General features: G+C 37.0%; 1 protein-coding gene and 1 pseudogene across 5 annotated transcripts in view; one reads left to right on the forward strand and one right to left on the reverse strand.

Moving 5' to 3' along the window:
* Immp1l (inner mitochondrial membrane peptidase subunit 1) overlaps positions 1 to 26,456 on the forward strand; it is a 55,698-nt gene that overhangs the window by 1,408 nt on the left and 27,834 nt on the right. Inside the window, exons 2-4 of one of the 5 annotated variants that reach the window (XM_028766956.1) lie at positions 2,757 to 2,876; positions 12,298 to 12,552; positions 16,828 to 16,937. The gene's annotated coding sequence lies outside the window, so the exon portion shown is untranslated. The remainder of the gene's footprint in view (positions 1 to 2,756; positions 2,877 to 12,297; positions 12,553 to 16,827; positions 16,938 to 26,456) is intronic. The other 4 variants (XM_028766957.1, XM_028766958.1, XM_028766959.1 and 1 more) reach the window with 4 other exon arrangements.
* On the reverse strand, positions 19,758 to 21,541 carry LOC114620807 (annotated as a pseudogene).

Raw genomic sequence — 26,456 nt, forward strand, 5'->3', positions numbered from 1 at the left:
AAATATGTCACCAGTATGTATGGGACATACTTTTATGTTTTTAAGGCGCTCAGATAACTGCTGAACACTTCCTTTCTGCCTAAACCCAGTCTTAGGATTTTTATACAGTCTTGTCATTTTTATCAAAATGGTGGATTCCTTCTCTAATAACAAATAAAGAATTCCTATCCTAGTTTCCTAGTCTTCGTAGTTTAGATGTCAAGTTCCTTTTAGACAGATAAGGTATTTTGTTTCATTTGATTATCCTTCATTATTCTCAGTGAAGACCAATACCAATTGGAGTCACAGCAGGAAATATGAAAACTTATCGTATACTTGTGTTTGGTCTTGAGTGGATATCTCTGAGACCAAATAGTAAATAATTTAGGTTTGGCAGATAATAAAGTCTCTTTTTGAATCTACTCATCTCTTCCATGAGTAAACCATGAGATCTGGCATTAATGGTTGAGTACAGCTATGCTAGAAGCTGAAATTTAATTTCAAATAGTTTTAATATGTTACAGCATGGTCTTCCTTTTCATTTGAGCCATTTAAAAGTCAGTTATGTGGTACTTCTTTATGTTGCCACACAAAAGAAAATGGTAGTTGGAGAGTTACCAGTTGCCAGCCTGTGTGATGGACTCTTCTACCTTTCCCTGTTCTATATACTTTATAGTCTAAAATCCTTCAAGCTTCAAGTATAGCTATGTTCCTCACTGTCTACAGTATTTACTTATATTAGTTTAAAAACATACTATTATTTGAGAGAAATTTTTGAAGAAGTGTTATTAAACTTACCATTTGGAACCAGACTATCCTGTAGGTACGATACTGGGAAGAGAAGTGTGTCCCACGTACAATCTCTTTTAATGCAACACCCGACATCCTATTGCCAAAATCTATAAGAATTTCCTAGTACAGCCATAATGAATTGACTTAAACTTGGCTGTTTGCAGAAAACTTACTTTTTAAGAACATCAGAAGTATAAAATATCATCAGGATGTCAGCAGGGCCATATTTATTCCATATTTTTAAGAAACAACTCTTATTTTTTGGTTTCTGCAGTCTCTTGATATTCTTGGTTGTGAAATCACAACTTCAATCTGTCTCCAGTTTCATAATTTCCTCTTTCATGGATCAGTGTATTGTTCTCTATCTTTTACTAGGACAATATTATTAGATTTATTACCTCACTAATCTAGTATAGTCTCATGTTGACCCTTACCTTACTTGTATCACAAATAATAGATGCTCATGTACTGTGGTTCTAAGTGGATGTTAATTTGGGAAGTAGGACACTACTCAAATCACCAAAGTCTCTTCTGGGTAATGTTCATCTATAATGTAAACTTTTGTTTAATGTATTTACAGAAATTACAAACTTATGAATAATTAATTGGCAAACATGTTATGGATTGATGAGATGGCTCATGGATTTGTGATGTCTCTCGATAGTTAAAGGTGCTTGCTGCCAAGACTGATGACTGGGTCCCACCCCTAGGACCCACATGGTAGAAGGAGAGAACCAATGTGAGCAAGGTGTCCTCTGACTTCTCTCACCATAAATGCTATGGCAGGCTTGCACTCCCCTCCCAATAAATATATGTTTCATAGGACACTGGTACCCTGCATGTTAGTATTAGTACTAGCAAGTGCCAAATAGATACATTTCTTTCTTTCAAACTTTATATAGCAAGTTGTTAAGGATATTGAATATGTGTACATGACACAATAATACTAAAGTCCTATTGAGTTAAAAAAGTTTATTGCTTAATATATACATTAGTATTAGTATATTGGTATATATTAAAATAGTGGTGGTCTTTAACTGCTTTAAAGAAGAGTGAAATTAAATTTAGGTGATTGGATATTGACTTTAAAATGTTTAGGGAGGTCTCAAATGCTTACATAACTAAGAAAATACTTATATGGGTAGAATAAATATAAGTGTATTTGAGACTTGCAATACAGTGAGATTCAGATTAGTTGAAGTGCCTATAAATAGAATGAATATATTTAAGCAGATAAAATCCCTCTAACTTATATGTATTTGAAGTTGGATAAGTATCTTATTTGTTGTGAACTCTGAAAAACCAAACGCAAACTTTGACATTTCACATAGGAATTGAGACAAAATAATTTGTGTCTTTAAGATATAAAAACTGATGCAGAATTATTATAGCTAACTGTTTCATAGGTTTTAACATTAAAATATTTTGCCTAAAATTGGTCATGATTTTTTTTCACAATAGCGTTATAAACTATTTTCTACTATGTTTTCAATTTTATGATTAGCCATACATGGCGGCTCACCATCTTTAATCCCAGTACTCTGGGGTCAGAAAAATCTGAGTTTGAGGCCAGTATGGTCTATAAAGCAAATTACAGGACACTCAGGACTACATAGACTATGTAGAGAGACCCTGTCTCAAAAAAAAAAATTACATTAGATATGCATGCTGACCTGTAAAAGCAAAAGTGTGTATGGCTGCCTTATCAACTCTCAGAACTCTGACCACAGAGCTTCTTAGCTTTTTTTATATAACCTGTTATGTCTTCTAATTTCTTCCTTCTTAAATTCTCATTTGGATAAGACTTTAGTAGTCCCGTTTAATAAAGGTTCAATGGTATTGAATATCCAAATTCAAGACTCCTGCTGTCCCACCAAAAGGAAGACGCAACTCACTGAGAAATATCTACTCCTACTTTACATTAAACTTAGCCCATCATTGGTCAGAGATGCTTTCACATACACAATTTTGATTTATTGCTTTAGGAATCGGAAAAACCATGGATGACTCACACACGCTCTGAGATCTCCTATAGATCTGGGTTTTCCTGGAAACCTGCATAAACTTGGATTATCCTCTGCATAGGATTGTAGAACAGACCTATGGTAAGTAGAATTTTTAGATGGTAAGTAGTAGTTTTAGAATTCAAAACACCCTTTGTTTTCATCTGTGGGTTTCATATTCAAGTTAAGTCCTTGGCTGTTGTAAGGCTGCTCCCTGCTGGACAAAATGTGACTTTCTAAAGAGCACTAAAGGCACTAAATAGGTGAGCAAAGAACTGCTCAGTGCCCTCCCCCCCCCCCGCCGGTTGGGGGGGACATTGTTATATTCACAAAAATGCTATACTGTTGCCACCAGATTGATAATCTACTAAAGTCTGATGAGAAGGCCTATATTCTCTTGTTTCCTTATTGGTTGTTTTCTGTTTAAGGGTGTCTAAAAGTTATAATGACATATATTCAGGGATACCTGTTAGTATGGGCCTTAAATGACTTCCTTAACTGTATGTGCTTTTTTTTTTAGTGTAAGTCAGTATACTGTTATAATGATACCTGTCGTAACAATTTTACTTCCATATGCTATTGGAGAGAAAATGATTTGTGTCTACACAATACTATTCCCAGTAGTTGAAACTACTTCAGTGTAATTTAAATTAGATCATATTGGACCTATTTTGAATAGCAACTTGTGTTTTATGTTTTAATGTACTGGTAGTTAAACATTACTTGGTCTCTACCCTGTTCCCGTTGCCATGTTTGCTAGAACATAGGGAGCATATCTACATAGAGTGACAGTAGGTTAGACTTCAAATATTTTATCTGCAGCTAAGCTCTCATAGACTCTTATCATATCTATATGCAAAAGTCCTAGAATTGATTTAAAGCACATGAGAGAAGAAAGAAATTGTGTTTGCCTACCTTCAAGCCACAAGTTTTCGGGGAGTACATTCTGCACAAAATTATCTGGTTATAATCTAGGATTTTTAAAGTAAGTGTACATTTTTTGTTTGAAAAGAAAAAAAGGCAGAAATAACATTCAATATATAAGCAAAAGTGAAGTAGAATAATTGAACTTATATTCTTTCAAGGTATCCTATATTTTTATAGCTGTTGTAAAACATGTCTCATATTTTTATAGCTGTTATAAAACATGTGAAATTCATATGTAATTGGAATTATGAAGAATTAGGCATAGTAATAGTTCTTACTTATTAAAATATTGCTATAATAATTAGAATTGCAGACCAAGAACATAAACTGTTGTTAACAAGAGAATGTGCCTTTTTTTCTTTCTCAGCCAGAATGTAATATCACAGATAATACATAAGTTAAACTTTGCATTATAAGGTAATATAAGGTTATAAACATTATAAACATATAATATAACCTTTGTGTAATATAAGGTTATAAACATAGGCAAATCTATGGGGTAGTTATGAGATACCTATACAGCAAACCCAAACCACCATATACCCAGAGCATCACTCATACTCCCCAGCACTAATGCTGTTCTCTCTCTCCCTCTCCCATCTCCTTTCTCCCCTCTTCTCTCCCCCTCTACATCTCCTTAGTGATGGGAGTCTAACTATTGTTGGTTTCACATTCTGGAATCATCCCGAGACTATTGGCTATAATTTGCCATGGTTGGCTTAGTCTCCCATTTCTTTAAGGGTAACAAATATTCTACCTTTTGTTGTAACTACTTAAATTATTTCTATATAATTTTTAATTTTCATGTGTGTTCCTAAGCAATGTGTTTATATTTTGCCTCTTTTTTTTTATAAAATAGTATCTATTTTCTTATTTCATTCACATTTTGGTTTTTAAAACCTTTGTATTGATTCTTTGTGAGTTTCACATCAGGCATCCCAGTCCCACTCAGCTCCTCATCCCTTCATATCCACCCTCTGCCCTTGCAACCTCCCCAGTAAAAGAAAAAACAAACCAACAAACCAAAACAAAACAAATCTCATCCGAGAGGTTGTAGTGTGTCACAGTTTTTCACAGCGTGTCACACAATATACCCTTTTGTCCACACATGTTTACTTGCAAATGCTCATTGCAAGGAGTCATTAGTCTGGTTTGAGGCCTCCCTCTGGGTTCTGCTATGCTATCAATACTGGATTCTCACTGGGACTTCTCTTGGCTGTCATGTTGTGGCCCTGTTTAATCCTACAGTTTTGGATCTACAGGATCGGCCCCTTCACAGGCTCACACAGTTCATAGATGGGGTAGATGTTGGAATGGGCCAACCCAAAGCCCTGAATCTGAGCCTGGGTGGTAGCTGAGTTGGTCAGCCTGCCAGCTCTCCTGCACCCACACTACCAAGTGAAGCTCTCCAGCACTGCCCTGGCTTGCTCACCCACTGGTACAGCCATCAAGGGGCAGGGCCATCTTTCTTGCTCTCACATCTCCAGGCCTGCTTACCTGTATCACCAAGCCACCAGGGCCACTGGTATTCATTGCAGGCCTTGAGGGGCCAGCTTTCTTAAGCTTGGTCATCAGTGAAGGGAAGGGCCAGCTGTATTGCAGCCCTTGGACACCAACATGGTCCCAGGCAGTAGCCCAGACCAGACACATCCTCATGGCCTTTGGTGGTAATATGAGCCACAGACATGTTTCTATACAGACTCCTGCTGCTGCATGGGTGGGAACCCAGACAGGGCCCTCAGATAAACCACAAACCCAGACTTCATTCACCATGACCTCAGGTGACAGGGCAGGCTACTTCTATCAGGATACTTCTGACAGGATACTTCTATCAGGCTGTTCCTCTCCATCCTTGTGCCTCCAGTCCTGCTTCTCTTTATAGTGCTCAAACCATTCTGCTTTTCTTTCTCTCCCATCTCTCCACCACATACTTGCACATAGTAGTAGCATCCACTGAAGGCAGACCTCTGGGTGTCTTCCGCCTGCCTTTGTCTCCTGGTGTGGTAGCAGGTGGGCCTCTGGGTCAACATTGTGATTTAAAGGGTCATCCATGAAGTATGTTAAATTCTTCTTCATTCTTTCACATTATCTCCTTCTATGACTACAAATTAATACATTCTACATTTGGAGATTATTTGGTATGTCTACTCTTAGGCAATTATAAAAGTCATTGCAGTGAAAATTTTTGAAAAATCCTGATTACTGTCACTTTTTTAGATGTAGAAGTAGATGGCTTAATGATTTTTTTACAAAGCAGATTCACCCATGTGACCAGCATGCAGATATAAGGAAAGACATTTTGTAATCATTGTATAGGTCACTCATGGCACCTGCTGGTCACTTTCCCCTTCCTCTACAAGGATTAACCACTCACCTGACTTCATTGTAGGGATTACTTCTGTTATATAATATAATATATACACACATATATTGATAATTATACTGTATAGCTTTTGTGTCTACTTTCCTTTGCTCAGCATTATATTGTGAGATTTGTTGAGCTTATTACAGCTAGTTATGGGGTTTATTCTCATTGCTATATTCCAGTGTATGGACAATAATTGTTAATTCATCATTAGTACATATTTGGGGAGGTTTTATATATTGTCACTATGAACATGCTACAGTGTATCGTGTGTGTGTGTGTTGTGTGTGTGTGTGTCTAGGAGTGAAATCGTTTATGTAAATTCACACTCAAGTTTACACGGTCTGCTATTTTCTAAGATAGCTGAGCTTGTTCACACACTGCATGAGGACTCCAGGTGTGCCACACATTTTCTACGGCTTGAATTTATCTATCCTTTTACTTGTCAGGTTCTAGTGGCTATGAAATCATTATATTTGTAATTTATAATCTCTTGAGAGTTAATGAACTGGGATATTTTTTTCCATATATAGACCGGCTATTTGGTTGATTCTCTTGCATGATGCCTAACCTCCTGTGCACACTCTCCTATTTGCTCTGTTTCTTTTGATCAGCAGTTTTTTATGTATTCAAAATATGAATTTATAATTAAGTGTGCACTCTGATTTCTCTTACTCGGATTTCTCTCACTCAAAAATATTCTTCATTTTTCAGTAGTGTTTTTGATGAACAGAAGTTTGCAGATTTAATGTATGTCAGTTAAGTTTAGTCTTTCCTTGTTTAAGACATATTTGTGCATTCCAAGGACATGATATATGTGAAGTTCTCTAAGCATATTTTTTTCTGTTCTTTAGACTTATCATTTTAGACTGTATTTTCCTGTGAGGCAATTTTGCTTTACCGTTTGGACTCAAGACTATCTCTGGAGAAAGAATCACGTGAAGTGGTCTTAGGTGGTGAGGTGTCATAGTCATGCACTTTGTACAAAACAAGTCATTATGAAAATTGGCCTGTTTGTCAACTTTTTCCTTTTGTGTTTCTTTTATTGCTGCTTTGTGTTGTTATCTGTCTTTTAGGAGAATCTGCTATGTTGTTCAGACAGGAATCTGGAATAGGAAAATAAATGTTACGGTTCTCAATGTTAATGACATCGATACTCTTAAGTTTATTTATGAAATATGTAATTTTGTGAAGCATTTGTTGATAATCCTAGTAACCTAAATTAAGTATATTTTTTTCTATTAAAGATCAGCATATTAAATATACATTTTAATTGAAAGAAAAATTAGATTTTAACTTTTTGTCACCAAGGCAATATATTAATGCTGGCAGTTATATTCAAAAATTATGTCTTCTAAATAATTTTCAATCGGACTACACAATTACCATTTGTGGCTATGTTTTAAACATTTATGAGACCTTCAATTATATTTTTTTCAAAATGTCACTATATGTTCTAATCTGTGGTATTATTTACATTACAGAATTATCTTTTTGAATACCCTAATTACTTAGCTTTTATCTAGACAGTAATATATATTAGTAAGCTAGTTACTTTTATATTTCATAGTGAGATTAATTTCCCAGTTTAAGATATTTTAAAATACACTCTGATCATAATGCATAAGGTAAAGAAAGGTAGGTGACTAGACTTGACTTCTCACTAAGCATTTAAATGTTCTTCACTTGTCAACTACAATTTTTAGTTTAAAGTATCAAATTAACTATTATTTTATCCTGGCTTTTATTTTAATTCATGCATTTAAAGACTGATATTCAGATAAAAGACAATTTCAAAATAAAATCAGTATATTACTTATGAGTGGAGCAACACATTAGCATTGGGTTCACAATAGATCATATCGCTTTTATTCCATCGTACAAGCCTAGCAGCACAAACAGAATAATCAACATATTATTTGGCTGTCATGTGCTGAACAGAAACCAGAGATCACAAGGAGGTTTTCCCTAGCTGTGGTGATGGCCTTTTTGTTCCAAGCCCCCATCTGGGAGGGCCATGGTGTGTTATCATATGGAACGCGGGCTTTTCTGTAATCTGCTTAGCTGCACTGCCGTTTGAATCTTCATTCCATGTTTGTGTAATTTATAATTTTAATGAGACCATGGCTCTTGTGGGCTTTGAAATATATTAAAAGCTCTTTTGTGCATATGCTTTTGTTCTTGCTTAATAGGCTCAGTGTATTTAAAGCTGATGAATTTTTATTCATGAATTTGGATGTCTGGAGATTAACTTAGAGTGAATATCATCGCACTCATCTATTGATGGTTAGAAGAGGTTTTTTTGTTGCTGTTGTTTTCATTTGCTTGTGTGTGCTTGTGTGTGTGTGTGTGTATACCTATATGATACTTGTAACTAGAAAAAAGACTAAACTTAAATAATTTTAAGAAGCTAAAAGTGTCATGATTAAATAATAAATAGATTAAATTTTAGCCATGTTATTCATAGACACCAAATTTCATCAGTAGTGTTATATATTAAGTAAATATTGTAAAGGAATAACTATGAAAAAACAACCTTTAAATAAGCTAATACCTTAAATATTTAATTTGCATCATATTATTAAAATCACACCTAAATACTCAGTAGAGATAGACTTTATTTTGATCATGTGTTTGTGGTCATTGTAAATGAGTCATTCTATTTTTTGGTTGCTAGGCATATGTTAGGTATTTTAACCATTTTTTAGGTATTCTTATTTTCATGGAACTATTTTTAAATGAAAGCTTAAAAGACATTCATGGATATGAAAAAAAGATTTATGAAAAGCACTTTACTAATAATTTAAAAAATTGATCTCTTTGTTTTTGCTAACATTCCAGACTATACTAAATGCTTTAGGCTCTTTAATTGCTACTTAAATACATTGACAAATTTTGAATATAGACAATTTTTTAATTAAGTAGAAAAACAAATCATGGTCCGTTGTAAACTCAGACATGTTTTTAAGCTGCTCTCTGTTGCACTGGGGTGTAACATACAGAAGTGACCCAGTAGGGATACATCTATTTTAAAATTACATTTTCATTGCAACTGTATTTTAGAGGATGAAAAAGTTCTGAAAAAAAATCTGTATTTACTAGAAATGTTAACATATGCTTGTAATTCTTGCAAGTCTAATTCTTGCAATTCTGTGGCTGAATCCGGAAAATCACCATGAGGTTGAAGCTTCCTGAAACTACATAGTGAGACACTGTCTCATTAACAAATAACCAAATAGCCCAGACCAATTCTAGATTTACTGGTTTTGAAGCATCTTTTTGTAGCTTGACACATCGTGATTCCTGTTAAGTTTGCAATAGCCAGGGAAATCTCATCTCTTACCATTTCTGTTAAGCAAGAAACAAGAGACTTAAAAAACAAGATCCTATTCTGTCTTTACTAAGTTTATCCATCACTTTGACCCTGTTTTCCCTTAATCCTCTGCTAGTGTTGTATAGTTTCATCTAGTTTAGGAACTATTCTCATTTACTTTGCATTGCTATGATAAACACCCTGACCAAAAACAGTTTGGGAAGGAAACACTGTGTTTGGCATACTTGTCCTTGTCACTGTCCATCATTGAGTAAAGTCAGGGCAGGCATTCAGGCAGAAACAGGGGCAAGAGACATGGGAGAATGCTGCTTACTTTCTTGCTCCTCATGGCTTGCTCAGCCGGTTTTCTACATCTCCCAGTACCACCTGCCATTTCCCACAGTGGGCTAAGCCCTTCCACATCAATCATTAATTAAGAAAATATCACAAACTTATCCACGGACCAATTTGATGGAGGCAGTTTAGGTTCTCAATTTAGGTTCTCTTTTCCCAGATAACTTGTGTCAAGCTGGGAAAAGCAAATGAACACTAGAACAAGCTTTTTGAAAATAGACAAATGCCAACACAGTATTGTCCAGTGGCAATTTAATGTGAGCCATGTAATGTTTTTCTTAGCCAGCTATATCCAAATATTACCTAACTATTCAACATGTATCAGAAAATTTCAAAATGTATTTTTCTATGTTCTATACTGTATTCAGAATTCATTGTGTTGTATATGTTAGTTTTAACTAGTCACATTTAAAGTATTTAGCAGCAAGAGGAGGCTACACAGTGTATTATTACACAAGCATGACAATATATCAGGACAAAAATACATATTTTTTGCATTCCTTATTATTTTTCTAATAATATGCTCAAGGTAGCTAGAGAATATATGTGTGCTATGAAATTGGATTATGTTCATTTACAGTTCTATCGATAATGGTTTTGAACAGAAAACCAGGATTATATTACATGACTCCTGTGTACTAACCAAATAGGCTTAAATATACTGTTGAGGGCTTAAATATGCTGTGATCATATGATGAATGAGGAATAGTCTTCAGAAATCATGGGAAAATGAAACTAAGGATATAAAACCACATTTCAAGTATAATGAAGAGCATGTTTTACAACAATCACACAAGCAGCTTTAATACATTTTAAAGTAAAGCTAGCTACCCCTTTTATGCCCTCAGATTTTTCCAGATTGGCGCTTGTGTAAAATGGGTAGGAAGCTTTCTTTTCATATGTTCACTTATAAAATGTTTTCTGAATATATCTAGAATTTTTTACATGGAAAATTCTCTGTATGGTACTGTAAAGAGACATTATTTCACTGAGACATTCTTTTAAATATGTAACTATGAATTATAAGACCATGAGTAATAAGTAATAAGAGATGAGTCAACTATCTTACTATGTAGTTATATAATGATTATGAGGATTTGCTTTAAAAACCATAATGTAAAGCTGGGTGGTAGTGGTGAAGGTCTTTAATCCCATGACTCTGGAGACAGAGGCAGGAGGATCCCTTTGAGTTTGAGGACAGCCTGGTCTACAGAACAAATTCCAGGGCAGCTAGGGCTACACAGAGAAACCTTGTCTTGAGAAACTAAAACCCAACCAACCAAACAAACTAGTGTACCCACTTTATAAGGAAATGTAGGCCCAAGTTGGCTGAATGACTCAGCACTCAAAAGCATGTAATGATCTTGGCATAGGACCCAACTTTGATTGCCAGCAGTCGTGTCCAGTGGTTCACAACCATCTAAAGCTCCAACTTCACAAGTCCTGGTGCTTTCTTTTGGCCTTCACGTGCACTTGCACTCACACACATATACAGTCCTACATACACATATACACATACACATAAAATAATAAATAATAAATCTTAAAAAATGTGGATGTCAGCATAAATAGTTGATTTGCTAGAATAGAGCTTAGAGAAAATAAAACATTTATGAGTTCCTTGAGTTTTCCCACTTTCTGAATTTTGAGTAATATGACTTAATCTTTACACAATTTAACTTGTAGGTAGGTATTAGCCAATGCCTGTTGTATTCTTTGACTCACTTAAATTTTATTAACTATTCTCTGTGACTTTTGTATTTAAAGTGCTGACGTAAAATGTTAAACCCCTCTATAAATAACACCTCTAGTTTCTTGGAGATGATAAATCCATCCATTGATTTCCTAATTTTATTATGTACACAGTCAATTGTAATCCAAGATTACAGCAAACAAGATGTTAATTTTAAGACATAATCTATGTACATTTCAATTACAGAGCATGATGTTACAGAAGCACAGAATAAAAAGGAGTAACATTTGTGCTGTCCTCACAGGAGCTGTCAATAAAAGATGTAATAGGGGATTTAGGACTCTGGAAATGGCCAACTAATTTATGTGAATCTATTTTATTTCAGCTAGAAAGACCCAGCTTTTTCTCGGCAGTGCATATTGTGCAGCACAGGCTGTCTATACAGAACCAGGCGGCTGCATATGGATAGTCCCTTGATATCATTCACTTGCTGTGTAATCTTATTATGCAAAGTTCTAATCTTCACCTAGAATGAATGCCTCTGGGTCAGAATATAGTCATATCAGGGTTTTTGAGGTCATGTTTTGTGATCCTTAGCTTATTCTTCTAAGTAGGGCTGGGATTTAAAGGGTATTCCCCAGACACTAGCAGAGATAGACAGCAGACCCTGCTGCCTTTTTGGAAGACAAGACCAACATGAGGTCCCTGGTAGGATTAAACTTGATTTGTAGCTGTAGGATTTTTTAACAGATGTATTATTGGACAGGGAATAGGGGGCCACCAGCACAGCAAAATTGAATCATGACTGGCATTCTCAGGGAGTATGCTGCCTGCTAAAACAGCAGCTGCATGTGGATTTGACTTCTTTCAGGTGAAGCGACTTCCAGTCATTTGGAAAGGATGGGATGAAAAGGAACCTTGGTGATAATTTTGATGTCTGCAAGATTTAGTACCAGTGTAATGGGATTATCGGTAACACCTTCACTGCAGAAAAAGCCACCTGGCGTTATAACTGGCAGCAACTGAGAACTAATCCTTTCCCATCTCTTGGATGTCATTCATGAAGCTCAAAGCGATTTCTGCCCTGCTAACTGTGATTAATTTTATAAACAACAACAAAAACCAGGTGATCAAGGCAAAAAATATATTTTTTATTCTAATATGTAGATGTAAGTAATATGACTTATAAATTCTGTGACATATAAAAACTGAGCATCATATGCTTCAAAATTTATTAAATTGTTTAAATATAAAACTTGTTTGGTGATGTCTTATGCTTTTTTAGTTGAGTGACCAAGTAATTGCTGTTAGTAAAAGTTTGTATGTGATATTAAATATTAATTTAAATATTTTTATATTCTTTTAGATATAGGGCCATATTGATATAAAATATGTATCGATGTAAGAAATTGAAAGTAATTTGTTTTGACAAACATTTTACCTGGTTTTGATTGTTTGAGTTGCTGATGACAAACATTTGGTAATTTAAAATATATAAGACACATTTATGATAGTTAAGTAACATTAGCTCAAACTGTTGATAAAATGACTCTTTGTGAGGAATATATGACGTAATATGACCAAGGCTGAGAATTAATTAATTGGTTAGTTAATGCAGTGTTGAGCGGCTATTTCTAGAGATCAGTGGTTCTCAGTCTAGCTTTTATTCAGCACATGGAAAAGTTATTTGCTCTAGAATCAGTCCATTTGTTAATTTTTAAAAACATTTCATTTCAACCCAGAACCTTATCAAATACATTGTTTAGAGGTGTTAATTGTTTTAATATTCCTCTCTTATACTATTCAGAATAAACTGAAAGAAAATGAAGTGAAATTATTCCATCAGTCACCCAAACAGTATGCACCATAACTGCCAAGACAAGAAAAGATAATTAGTGTTGTCAGTGTTATGATCTCAGAGTAGTTAATTTAAAAATATTTATTCATAGGACTTGACTTGTATCTTATTGTGCTTCTTGATCTAGTAGCTTTACATTTCAAAAATAGATTATAAAAATGCATTTTAGGTGTTCTTAAGCTTTAAATTTTAACTGATTATGGGTGACTAACATACCTTCATGATATTATAAGAGTAAAGCACAATCACTTACTTTATAGATGTGCCTATAGTATTTGTGTGCACATAGTGCCTTTCAATTTTTTTTTTTTTGGTTTTTGTTTTTTTTGTTGTTGTTGTTGTTGTTGTTATTTTGAGACAGAGTTTCTTTGTGTAGCCCTGGCTGTCCTGGAACTCACTCTGTAGACCAGGCTGGCCTCAAACTCAGAAATCCGCCTGCCTCTGCCTCCCAAGTGCTGGGATTAAAGGCGTGCGCCACCATTGCCTAGCTGCCTTTCATCTTCATGTACTGTCTTTACTGGAAAGCCATCAAGTAGAATGCAAGTGTGAATAGCGTTTTGCCTACTCTTCCTGCAAGTATGTTATTGCTGGATTTGGTGTGACCAGTTTCAAGCTACTACATTGTAAGTGTGCTTCTTCATTTTACTGTTTGAAATGAATGGGTAAGAAAGCTCAACACTATTTCACCTAAACTGTGTATTTTTACTACTTGAAAAATTAATTATTTAAAATTTTGTTATGATAAAAAGGGTTCCATGAAATAAAGGGACTGAAATCTTTCTTTCATCATCATGAAATTACTTATATAGGTCAGGTAGATTGCCATCATCTTGGATAATTTCTGCTTTAGTTAATAATACTGTGTGGTTGATTTTTTTAAAGTATCATTTAAAATCTATAAGTTTGCTTTTATTAAGCACAGCAGGAATTTAAAATAGTAGTTAAGCTGTTTATTAAGTGGTTCTTCAGAGTTAGTCTCCTTTTCTTCTTCAATTTTAGGTATCATTTGTATTTTGTTATAATTTCTTTTTCCTTAAGAAGACCTAAAATAAGTACATCTTAATTAAATTCAACATAAACATGTAAGGTCTTCCCAATGCTATACATTCTTTTGCATGAATATAGGTTATTTGAGTGTAGCACTCTGTTGGTAATTTATACATTTGAATTCATCTTGAAAAGGTAGATACTAATTTAATTTGCAGCATTGATGACACATAATGATGTAAGTAAGAGTTGAGGTATTTTGCGAGATAAAATAATGGAATATAAGGTACAAGAAATGAGAGGTATATTTAAAAGGATATTAGATTTAACAGAACATTCCAAATGCTGCCCCTGCTGCCCCTGTTCACAGTCCCCTCCCCCCTACAAAGTCCCTTCCCTATCCCCCTTTATCCTCTTAGAGGGTGGGCCTTCCCTGGTGCATCAACTCTCTCCAGGATTAGGGGCATCATCTCCCACTGAGACCAGACAAGGCAGCCCTGTTGGGGATCCCATAGGGGCTACAGCTTTAGGGACAGCCCCCTCTCCGGTTGTTGGAGGACCCACATGGAGACTGAGCTGCACATGTGTGTTGTGATTGAAGAAATTGACTGAAATTATATGTTATAGATCTCATTATAAATTTTAACTGATGAGGGAAATTTATAGAATCATCCCAAAGTTAAGAATGGTTAAATCTTACGTTTCTGAAAATGGTGTACAGACTTCTATGGCCTCAAATGTCAGCCAAAGACCTTTTTGGGGCTTCCTTCCTAGGACTTGTTAAAATTGTCTCTTTGCTTGCAAGGAATCATTACTAGGGCCAAGAGCATGAGAATCAGAGTTACGAATTTTTAATTTTGGTTGATATTCAGTTATGGGTTATGATGCTACAGTCAAAGTGATGGAGTGTTTATTGCCTGAAACCTGAGAAGGATGCTAGATTTTTTTTTCCTCTTGGAATAAAAAAAAAAAAAAAGGCTTAATAAAATCTTCATAGATTGTGGGATCAGAGTGTTGTGAATTTGTAGGTTTTGAACATGGGAAGTAAACTGGGCAAATCTTGCAGTCGATTTAATATTTATAGATTTGGTCAATTCCTGAGCAGTCCTAAGGGTGATTTTGCTATAACAGGAGTTTGAATTGAGTTGTTGGAGGGGCTGCTGTGTGAACGTGAGTGACTGAGCCACTGAGCAGTGTGTGCCATGCAGCACTCATGGACCTTTTTTGTTCTCTCCTTTGTCAAAGTCACCTCCATTTAGGATCATAAGTGGATACATATCTTACAGTTGCTTCATATTCATCGTTCTATGGAAAAACATGGCTTTTAAAGTAATTTCATATCAGATATGTCAAAATAACTTTTTTTCTGGCCCAAATGGAAGTAAATACAGCAATAGTGTTTCTGAGGAAGGGTCTCATGTATTCCAGGCTAGCCTTAAATTCCCAACATTGAACTCCTGCTCTGCTCACCTCCATATCCCCAGGACTGAGAGCCACCACACTCTGCTAGCTTGTGGCTAAGACTAACATTTTTATAACTTGCAGTAAGTCCTCTTCTTATATCAATGCAGTAATGCTAACAAAACAATATTAATCGTTGCTTTAGTTGGCTGCTAAAATGTTCAGAAACCTGTAGTCTCAAGTATTTGACACATGAAAATTGCCCCGTGTTTGATACAAAATGCCTTCTCAAAGAATTTCATACCTAAGTCATCATTTATGGGCCATTTATGGCTTTGGAAAGTCTGAAATTACTCAAGTCTATTTCAGCCCTTTGATCTAAATTAGGATTGTAGAGTTAGTTAGTGTCAATGCCTCCAAACACTTAAATAAAGGAATCTTTTGTGTCTGGCTTTTGGAATTCACTTTGTTCAGTTTTTGTTGTTGGTTTTACTGTCAAGTCGAACATCTCTTTTCTCTATGTCACTTTTTATTCCCATATATCTGCCAGTTGCCGAAACATTTCTTTCACTGAAAATGAGAGATGTATAGCATCTGAGGAGAATGTAGGGTCAAATGGCTCTGTATGCTCTGAATTACATGAATAGTTCTCAAAATCTCTGTCCCTTGTTTTCTTCATCTGTAAAATGAGATTCTTGAATATTGAGCAAGTTAGCCTCTATAAAGCAATTACAACAGTGCCTGGCACACAGCAAACATTACTACTTAAAGACTTTCTGTTATTCTGATACTTGGCATTGTCTCATATATATATAGACAGAAACTGACTAACTGTGCTCCAGCATACTTACAGATCTTCTTATCAGTAATGTAAAATAGTGTGGCAAGATACCAGCTTTGCTTCCTTCTGACCAACATTACTTGAATTTTGCTATATTACTAGGGAAGATCATTCTGCATATCTCTTGCTATATTGACAATCACCATTTATAAACACTTTTTGTTTTTCTTAGATTTCCCACTAACTTTAATAGTGTGTATGTTCTTCTTTAAATGGATTGTTTCATTATCTTAATGACATAAATTTTTATGTCGATAGTTTTTAGAACATATAAATATAATAGGGAATAAAAGATACCATTTTTTGTTTCTTAGGTAGAATTAGAATTTTGAACCACAGGCTTCAAGGTACAAGCCTGTAATCCCAGCTACTTGGGAAGTGGAAACAAGAACTTTGCAGATTCAAGGCCTGCCTGGGCTAAAAGGTGAGTCAGGGCCAGCCCGCCTCAACAAATTAGTGAGAATGTGCTTCAAAGTCAAAGATGTCAAAGTGTCTGAGGCCATACCTCAGTGGTGGGTGCTTGCCTAGTTTCAGTTTTGAATGCACATGCTCTCCACATCTACCCACAACACAGCTAGGATATGGTAATTTATATAGCATATGGTAATGAATAGATGAACAAGGTTAGCCTCCTTGAGAATGTATAACAGTGGCTTTCAAATATTACTTTGCTTTATAGTCACCTGGAGAACTTGTTCATATAGAACACTGAGCCACATTCCCAAAGTATGCGGTTATATATCTTGAGCTTGCTTCCAATAATTTGAATTTATATTTCAAAAGATTGCCAGTTGATGCCATTTTCTGGTTTTGGGGGATATATTTGGATAATTTCTAGATTTATGTGTTAGTATCCTGATGAGATAAGTAGAATAATGGCCCTCTAAAGACCTCTATCTCCTAATCCCTGAACCTGTAAACACTTTATTGTTTATGGTAAAAGGATTTTGAAGATAGGATTAAAATAAGAACATTGATCATCATAGATTACTGTGAGATGAATGTAGTTATAAGTGTCTTTGTAAGTAAGAGAATGGGGAGGGACCATTGAGTGATGGAGATTTGCAAGGCTTTGAGGGTGAAGGAAAGAAACTCTGAGCCAATGAATGCTGGTAAAAAGCCAAGGATTTGTACCTAAAACATCTGGAAAGGACACTGTATAATTCTGACCTGCAGGCTGTGAGTTTATATATTTGTATTGTTTATGCTGTTAGATTTATGGTACTTTGTTTCAGCAGTCATGTACTAGTAATGACACATCAGTAACTAACTCTTAGCTTACTAGTTGACCTTATATCAGGAATTCTTGATCTCAGCTCATGATTGAGAAAACAAAAACATGTGAGACAATTTCTACCTTACATTTCTACAAGACTGAAAAGCTACCAACATCTGAGTCCCTTCTCTACACTTATAGTCTGGGTCTGAGATGAGGGAATGGGGTCATTCACAATGAGCATATTTTCCCACTTCTATATAATCAACACAACCTTCCACAGACCAGTCTAATCTAGACGCCAGTCCCTCATTGAGAGTCTTAAGTGAGTCTAGATTGTGCCAAGTTGATAAAACTCACCATTGTAGACCCAGGGAGTCATGGGAACAGGCCAGAGCAACAGTGGGGTTGATGGGTGTCCAAACCCCAGAAATCTCATCCTGAGATTGGGAAGAGTAGGATTGCTGTCCCACACCCCCCAGCCCTGCATGTCCCAGCATATGTAGCCCTGTGCCCCTGATCTTTGACTCACCAGAGGACACTATATAGCTGGCAACCAGGTTAAACCTGTTTTCCCTTATAAGGTCACATCTAGCAGCACCTGAAATTCCTATTCATGCAAATGAAGCATCCCCAGCTCTTTGGCCTTGGCCAATGATGTACACTCTCCAAAGGTTTAAATAAATAGCCTTTGTCCCCCTAATCTCAGAAGCTATTCCACTGTGTGTGTGTGTGTGTGTGTGTGTGTGTGTGTGTGTGTGTGTGTTCTTTGCCTGTGCACTCACCACCAAACAAGATCCTACCTCTACCCACCTGCCTGTCTCCCTCAAATCCAATCTGGTGTTATGAAATGGGTCTGGCTACACCAGTGGTAGAAGTGGACACAGGGCTTCAAACCAGCCTATGCTCTACTCTCTTTTTTTCCTTTAGATTTCTGATATGTCTTGTTTCCTTCATTGTCTACCTGTTTCCATGTTTTAGTTCCCAATCTACATACTACTTCACTTCTCTTTTCTTAGGCTGAATCTAATCTTAGTAAATTTATACAATAATTAACGTTGATTTTTATTTTTGAGGCAGAGTCTCACTGTGTTGCACACCTAGCCTTGAATTCAAGATCATCTTGCCTTAGCTTCACAAATATTTGGATTGTGAGAGTATTTCATAACATTCTTAAAATCTTTGATTCAACTACATTTAAAGTTATAATATCCTAACTATAAAAGTTTAAAAGGCCATTTTTTCCCCCAAAGATAGACAAATGGCCAATAAGCATAGGAAAAATATACTTAACATTATTTATTAACTCAATGAAAATCAGTGTCACAGCTGAGATATCAAGTCATATTTATTAAGATGACAATAAGAAAAACATAGATATTATGAGGTGTTGGTAAATATGTAGAGAAATTGAAATATTCATATATTTCTAATAAAACAAAAACTAAGAGGTTGTAGCTACAATCTGTACCTGCTTTTGAGAAGCAGTTTAAGAGTTCTGTATCAAGTTCAGCAAAACATTACTATGTAGCCACAGTTCCACTAAAAAGAACTGAAAAAATGTTTCTGCACAGAACAGGTACATTAAACATTAAAGTTTATGGAAACATTGTTGATAATTGGAAAAAAATCACAATCTAATGAGTTGATTAAAAAAAATGGTATATGTTTTCATTGGATTATTTAATGTCTCTCTCCCCCCTTCCCCCTGCCCTTCTCTCTGTTGCTGTGATAAAATACTCTGACAAAAGCAACTTGAGAGTGAGATGGTTTATTTTGGTTCACAGCTCAGGGTACTGTAGATCATGGCAGGGAACTCATGAAGACAGGAGCTTAAAGTAGCTGGTAACATGACATCCACAGTTAGGAAACAGAACAATGAATGCGTGAGATTGCTGCTTTGTCTCTTTCTCCATTTGTACAATCTAGGATTATCCCCTCTGGGGTCCTCTGTATTCATACTTCATACTTTTAAAGAAATAGTCTGTATAACTTAGCTAGATTTTGCAGTTGCTTTTTTTTTTTTTGGTCTGTACTTTCTTTTATTATCACCATAGTCTTTGCATCAAGATACATAGCAGTGATAGCAGGTTTCTTTTTAAAGGTTAGTATTAAATATTAAATAACTTCCCCATTTTAATTTTACATTACTCTGCCAAGAAAAAAAAAAGGATTTAAACTCAAGTTACTTGAAGCCTGGACATACTTCCATGATTAGCCGGGCTACATCGAGGCGTGGCTTTGTTTGTCCTAGAAAGATGGGACCAGGTTATAATTGTTTCTGAAAAGTGTGCTACAAAAATGGATGGCCCGTTATCAGCCAGGTTACAAAATAACGACGGGGGTAAGGGAGGGATATTTTCTTCAAGAAAAAACAAAACAGAATTTCTGAAGAATCCCAGTTCATAATTTTTTTCCCAAAATGGCTGGAGGAATGGGTAAAATCTCAACATGAGCCCCCACGTCCTATCTGTGAAGGAGCAGCAGTTGCCTTGCTGAGGTGACTGCCGGGAATGCATATGGGAGGCTTTGACAGCTAGCTGAAGCCTCACTGGTACTGACTTCTCTAAGAGGTTTCTTCTAGAAACAGACAACTCAGACTCTTCCTCCTACATACTTCAGCAAAGAAGTTATTTTTAAAAGCACTTGGGAAGTTCCTCCTCCACCCCTCAGGTGGGAAGGCTCAGAGAAGGGAGTCGTAGGTACAGCCACCTTCTAGGCCATAACGAAATTCCTGAAGGTTGGACACCCCATAGAAGTGGACAAAAGCTGCTGCCACCACCAGGACGTGGAAAATCTGATGAGACTGGAACCATATGTCAAATTTTCCAGGAAAGAAGCACTCAGGAATCCGAGCAGCATAAAGGCCAGCTCCGGTGATGTACATCACAGCCATGAGAAAGAACCAGCCCGTCTGGCCCACTGTGGTGGCCTTGACAAAGCCCTCAGCGATAGTAAAGTGCATGGTGGGTACAACACCACTCAAGCCAAGTCCCAGGAACACTCCTGCTCTTGTCTGCCGGTGCTTAGGAGTGGCAGACCGGTCCCACTGTGCCACAATGATGGCAGAGATGCCCAGGACACAGACGATAGAGAGGTAGATGAGCCGTGGCTGTGGGGAGCAGTAGAAGGAGTAGTAGAGCCAGGGGACGAAGCTCCCCATGATCAGTAGAGCAATCCCTGAATAGTCTAGTTTGGAAAAAGTCCTAGAGACCTTTTCTGAATGACAATAGACGGTGTGGAAGAGCCAGGAGAAGCTGAGGCAGAGCACTGCGCCCAGGAAGAACATCCCAAAGACCACCTTCTCCTGTAGAGGAGCCATGAAGTACATATTTGGTCTGAGCATGGTCAAGATTCCCAGAAAGAGAAATAGCACAAAACCAAGCAGATGTGTCCAGATGTTGCCAGTTTCTGTGTGGATGCGGAAGATGCTCTTGAAGCAAGCCCGGAAGGAGGACATAGGTGGCCTGTGGCCATGTAGCAGGTAGTCACTGTCTTTCAGCCAGTCAGGAAGCACATCTTATGGGATGACCCTCCATCGTCCCTCCCAGACCTTATATACGAACTCTTCCATCTTCTCCATGGCATGGTGGGCTTGCAGAGGAAGCGTCAGTACCCGCACCTCCTCCTCCTCCTTCTTGTGGCACTGGGCATGTCTGTTCTTCTTCAACTTTGGCTGGGCTGGTGGCTGCCCGCTTGCCCTTCTCCTCCAGCAGGGGTGCCAGCTCAGCCAGCTCCTCTGTGTCAGCTTCTCTGTTACTAGAAGGAGCCCCATTGCCCTGTGCCGCAACAGATCCTTTGTGGGAAGACATCTGGCTGTTACTTCAGTGCCTTGAAGCTTCAGCTTGAGGAAAGGTTGGGGTCTCTCAGCCCCAGAGGGCAGAGATCTTCCTGTGATGGTGAACAGGCCTGGCTGGCTGCCTCTGCTGGGGGCCGCGGGCCTGGCCACTGCATCCCGCGGTGCTGGAGGCCGCCTGCGGCCAGCCGCCGATCCTCAGCGCCCTGCCCCGCTGGAAGGGCAGTTGCTTTGTTTTTACTAAGAACATTAGCCTTTTGCAGCTACTGTCACAACTGGCATTGAAGTTCTTCTGCTTGACTTCTTGTTCAGTAATTACCTTTTGTCTTACCACCTTTTCTTTCTCTCACCACTAGTCTTATGATTCCCCCTCTCTCTGTCTCTTTGGAGTATTATTGTTAACTCTTCCCTTAGTTACTTTTCTATTGCTGTGATCAAGGTCACATAAGAAAGAAAACATTTTTGGGGATTCATTGTTCCATAGGGTGAGCCCTTGACCATCATGGCAAGGAACATGGCAATAGGCAGGCAGTTATGGGAGTGGAACAAGCTTACATCTTGATCTATACGCATGGGGGGGGGGGAGACACAGAGACACAGAGACAGACAGAGAAGTAACTGGAAATCATATGGGCTTTTGAAACCTAAAAGCACACTCCTCCCCTCCATACCCCGAGTGACACACTTTTTCCACCAATGCCCTATCTCCTAATCCTTCCCAAACAGTTCCACCAAAGCATTCAAATATGACCTGTGCACCTTTCTCATTCAAACCACCACAGTTTCCAAGTTTGTAATAAAACTCTGCTTGCCCATAAACTCATCCTTTATTTCCCCCTCACTGAAGTTGTTCTCAACTATGATAGTTCTGTATCTCAGTGGACATGAAGCAATGTTTGGAAACATTTTGACTTGCCACATATTGGAAAGAAAGGTAGCTAGAGGCCAGGGATTATGCTAAAACCTATAATTCTACCCAAAACAAGTTATCAATTCCTGGGATTTTAAAACAAGAACAACAACAAAAACCAAAACCAACCAACCAAACAAAAACTAAAACTCTTTCTTGCCTACCTTAAACAAAATTAACTCTTTTCTTTTTAGCAGCTATCAAATATTATAGCTCTTCAGCTAGGGGTTATTAGTCTTTTTGCCTATGTCACATTTCCATTCTGGGATTTTGTCTGGCTTGAACTTCTCAGGTCTCATATATGCAATTATTATCTCTGTGAGTTCATGTGTATTTCATTCCTGGTGTGTCTGGAATCATATCATTTCATACAGTCACATGAATTTAAAGATTCAATTATACTACAAATATGATTCTTGGAAAGAAGGTATCTGTTTCTGGAAACAAACAAACCAACAAAAACAATAACAAAAAACTGTTGATAGAGAGTTAAGTCTCATTATTTCTTTGTTCTCGGATATTCCTGCCTATAACTTGGCTATAACCGCTAATGTTAATAGAAAAAAGATCTTTAAGTTACTATTTCAGTTTTCTGTTGTTTACTGAAGAATATAATCCTCATTGGAAAAGAAAATTATATTTCTAATTTTTTCTTTGTCTAAAACCTTCTTTAGTCTTTAGTTTCACATACATACTTTTAGATATTTTGCAAATATATAAAATTTAACATGGCTAACATGGTGCCTAGATTTTTCAGCCCCAAATGTGGATATGTGTAACCTATGTAGATAGACCTTCACTTATATCATAGACCTAGAATTGGAGCCATCCATGATTGTTTCTTGTTCTTTAACATTTATTTGCCCTCTAGATTTTCTCAAATCTGCCAGTTTTGGTTCATCTCCATTGTTAACATTACATGTGCCAATTATATGTTACATTATATGTGCCAATGCATTTTGCCTGCCCACTGCCCCATGAACATGTCTGCTCTCATCCTCCTTGCAGTCCTTGTTTGACACAACAATGAGAACAGTTGTGAAAACTGTCAGAGCAATTGTATTATTTGCTTAAGACTGGTCATTGTTTCCTATTACTCTTGCGATAGAATCCAAATTTCTGTGAGACTTCAATTGACTTTTCCTGTCACTCAAATATCATTTTCATTTTTCATTGATCAGTTTCCTTTCAGTTTGGTCACATGCATGCTGTTGCCTGCTTATTTTATGTTTTCTTTTAGAACGTAACATCAATGGCATTTATCTTAGCTCATTCCTGATATATCATAAATAGATGGCTCATTGTTTTCAGTTACTTTGTCATAGTTTTTCATTAAAGAAATCATTTAATATAATTTTGCTTTTGTTTTGTGTGTATAATATCTGTCTCAGTAAACTATAAACTTTATGAAGATAGGCACTGCAGTGTGTTCACTATTGTACACTGCTGAATGAACTTAGTCTATTATGCTTAGAACATAGAGTAGTATGATTAAATTTTGTTGGATGAATTAAGACTTGAAGACAATCATTGCTGCACAAAGAGTTGTTCTGAAAAGGTTTATTCAAGCTGTGTTTGGTAGCACATACATAATCTCAACAATTAGGAGACTGAGGCAAGAGAATAACAAGTTCAAGACTAGCCTAGGCTATAATGAGGCCCTGATACATAATGTTGTATTTTACAAAGAATGTTAAAAAGACAGTATAGTACAGCTTCAACATGTAGCCCAAATTTAACAATTAACATTTTCCATAGTAACTTTCTTCTTCCCTGTATATGAATTCTATCTTAGTTAAGGATATTATCCATGTGATAAAACACCATGACCAAAAAGCAAATTGGGGAAAAAGGGTTTATTAGGTTTACATTTCCACATCATAAGACATCTCAAAGAAAGTCAGGACAGGAACTCAAGCAGGGAAAGAACCTGGAGGAAGGGGCTGATGCAGAGGCCATGGGATAGTGTTGCTTACTGGCTTGCTTGCTCCTTTTGGCTTGCTCAGCCTATTTTTTAATAGCACCCAGGACCAGCAGCCCAGGGAAGGCACCACACCCAATGGGCTGGGCCCTCTCCCATCAGTCACTAGTTAACAGAATGCTCTACAGGTTTGCCTACAGCCTGAGGCTTTTTCTCAATTAAGGTTTCATCTTCTGATGACTCCAGCTTCTGTCAAATTGACATCAGACTAGGCAGTACATACACACAGAGAGACAGATTTATAGGAATTTGTTTCTATCTGTTTAACTGTTTATATACATGATCAGTAATAGAAGTGAACTTTATGAAAAGGTATGGCAAATGTGAGAGTTATTCTAAACACTCAATGCTAACCTACTATAAACAGCCTTCTGTCTAGCATAGTATTAAGGAATTTGATGTTTGACTGAGTTTGGGCTGAGGCAGGAGGATCATATTCAGTTGACTGATAATCTTGGACTATAGATTAAGACAGTTTTTCATGTTTATAGTGTATAGTTTGACCTTTTGCTCAGGATAGTGTTTGATTGGTCTCTTTTTTTCCTTTCCTTTTTGCTTCCTTCCCTACTGTCTTCCCTGCCTCCCTCTCCTTCCTTTCTTAGGCCTGTATGTACCTACCTCTAGCTAGCCTGGAAGCATTATGTAGATCAGACTAGCCTTGAACTCTCAGGGATCTTTTTGATTTTGCTTCCTGAGTGTGTGCTACCTTGCCTTACTAAATGATTTTCTTCTCTCTTTGCACCCCCCCCCCATGTCTTTCTCTTTGAGACAGTATCTCTATATGGTCCTGGCTGTCCTAGAACACACTATGTAGACCAGGCTGGCCTCAACTCACAGAGATCCTCCTGGCTCTGCTTTTCAAGTGATAGGATTGAAAAGATACAATGCCATGCCTGGCTCTGATCTATTTTTTAATGATGTCATATTATAGCAGGCACTCAGAAATTGCTTTCCTTTTTATTTGGTACATCACCTTTCCTTTTTATTTGGTACATTTAAACATATAAACATGCCAGAAGTACTCAGAATTATCTAATTTACCACCTAAAACCTAGAAGAACAGAGATTAGTCATTATTTTAAACCTGCACTTGCCTTGAAGTCCAGCAATAACTGGAAGAGGTCTCCTGATATAGGCCTTCCTTTACAGGAAAGTATTTATCCTTGAATAGGGGCTATACCCTTGGGCAGCAGCAGTTGAATGAAAAAAAAAAAAAACAAATAAAAAGGAAGGTCATGACTGCTCAGGTATGGTGAAGGAGAAAGTTTATTGTAGGTAAAAGGGACAGCATAACCAGAAGAAGAAAAATTTGGGAGAGACCAGAGTGGTCATGACACTGAGCTGTATGAGGAAAGTGGGGAGGGCAAGGAAGATAGGAGAGAAAGGAACTGGGTGCAGCAGTCAAGAAGACAAGGGGGGCAGGTGGAGCAGGTTAGGTACCCATTTAGCAAAATGGCTAGATTCTATAGGGAAGACTCTCTAGAGGAAAGGCAACCCATTGTGCTGGAGAATTTGAGACAGAGGGTGGTATATGTCAGCCATACTTTATAACAGATGGATAGAGGGATGCTTGGAGAACCTGTCACCCAGGTCCACTTTGATATGTTAAATAGGCACCTCTGCTATTTGTCTCAGTGTTTTAGACTTTACAGGTAGCAGTAATCATCCTACAGGAAGGTGAGAACTTCCACTGACATTAGTGGATCATCCATAGGACCTTTTGTTGGGTACCAAAATTGTAATGGAATAAGATTTGTATTATTATATATCAAATGTGGATGGATGAGGCTTAGGAAAGTTTGCCTCAAACAGCATGTTCCTGTTTACAAGCAATTATAGGAACTTTGAGGGGGGGTAATTTTTATTTTTTGCAGGGTGAAGGGAATTATAGTATTATTTCTCTCTCCCTTTCCTTCCTCCGAATCCTCTCATATACCCCTCCTTATTCCTTTTCAAATTCATGGCTTCTGCTTTCAATAATTGTAGTCCCATGCATAGGGATATATATATATATATATATATATATATATATATATATAT

This window comes from Grammomys surdaster, unplaced genomic scaffold (assembly GCF_004785775.1).
Source record: "Grammomys surdaster isolate TR1022 unplaced genomic scaffold, NIH_TR_1.0 170, whole genome shotgun sequence".
Classification (NCBI taxonomy): Eukaryota; Metazoa; Chordata; class Mammalia; order Rodentia; family Muridae; genus Grammomys; species Grammomys surdaster.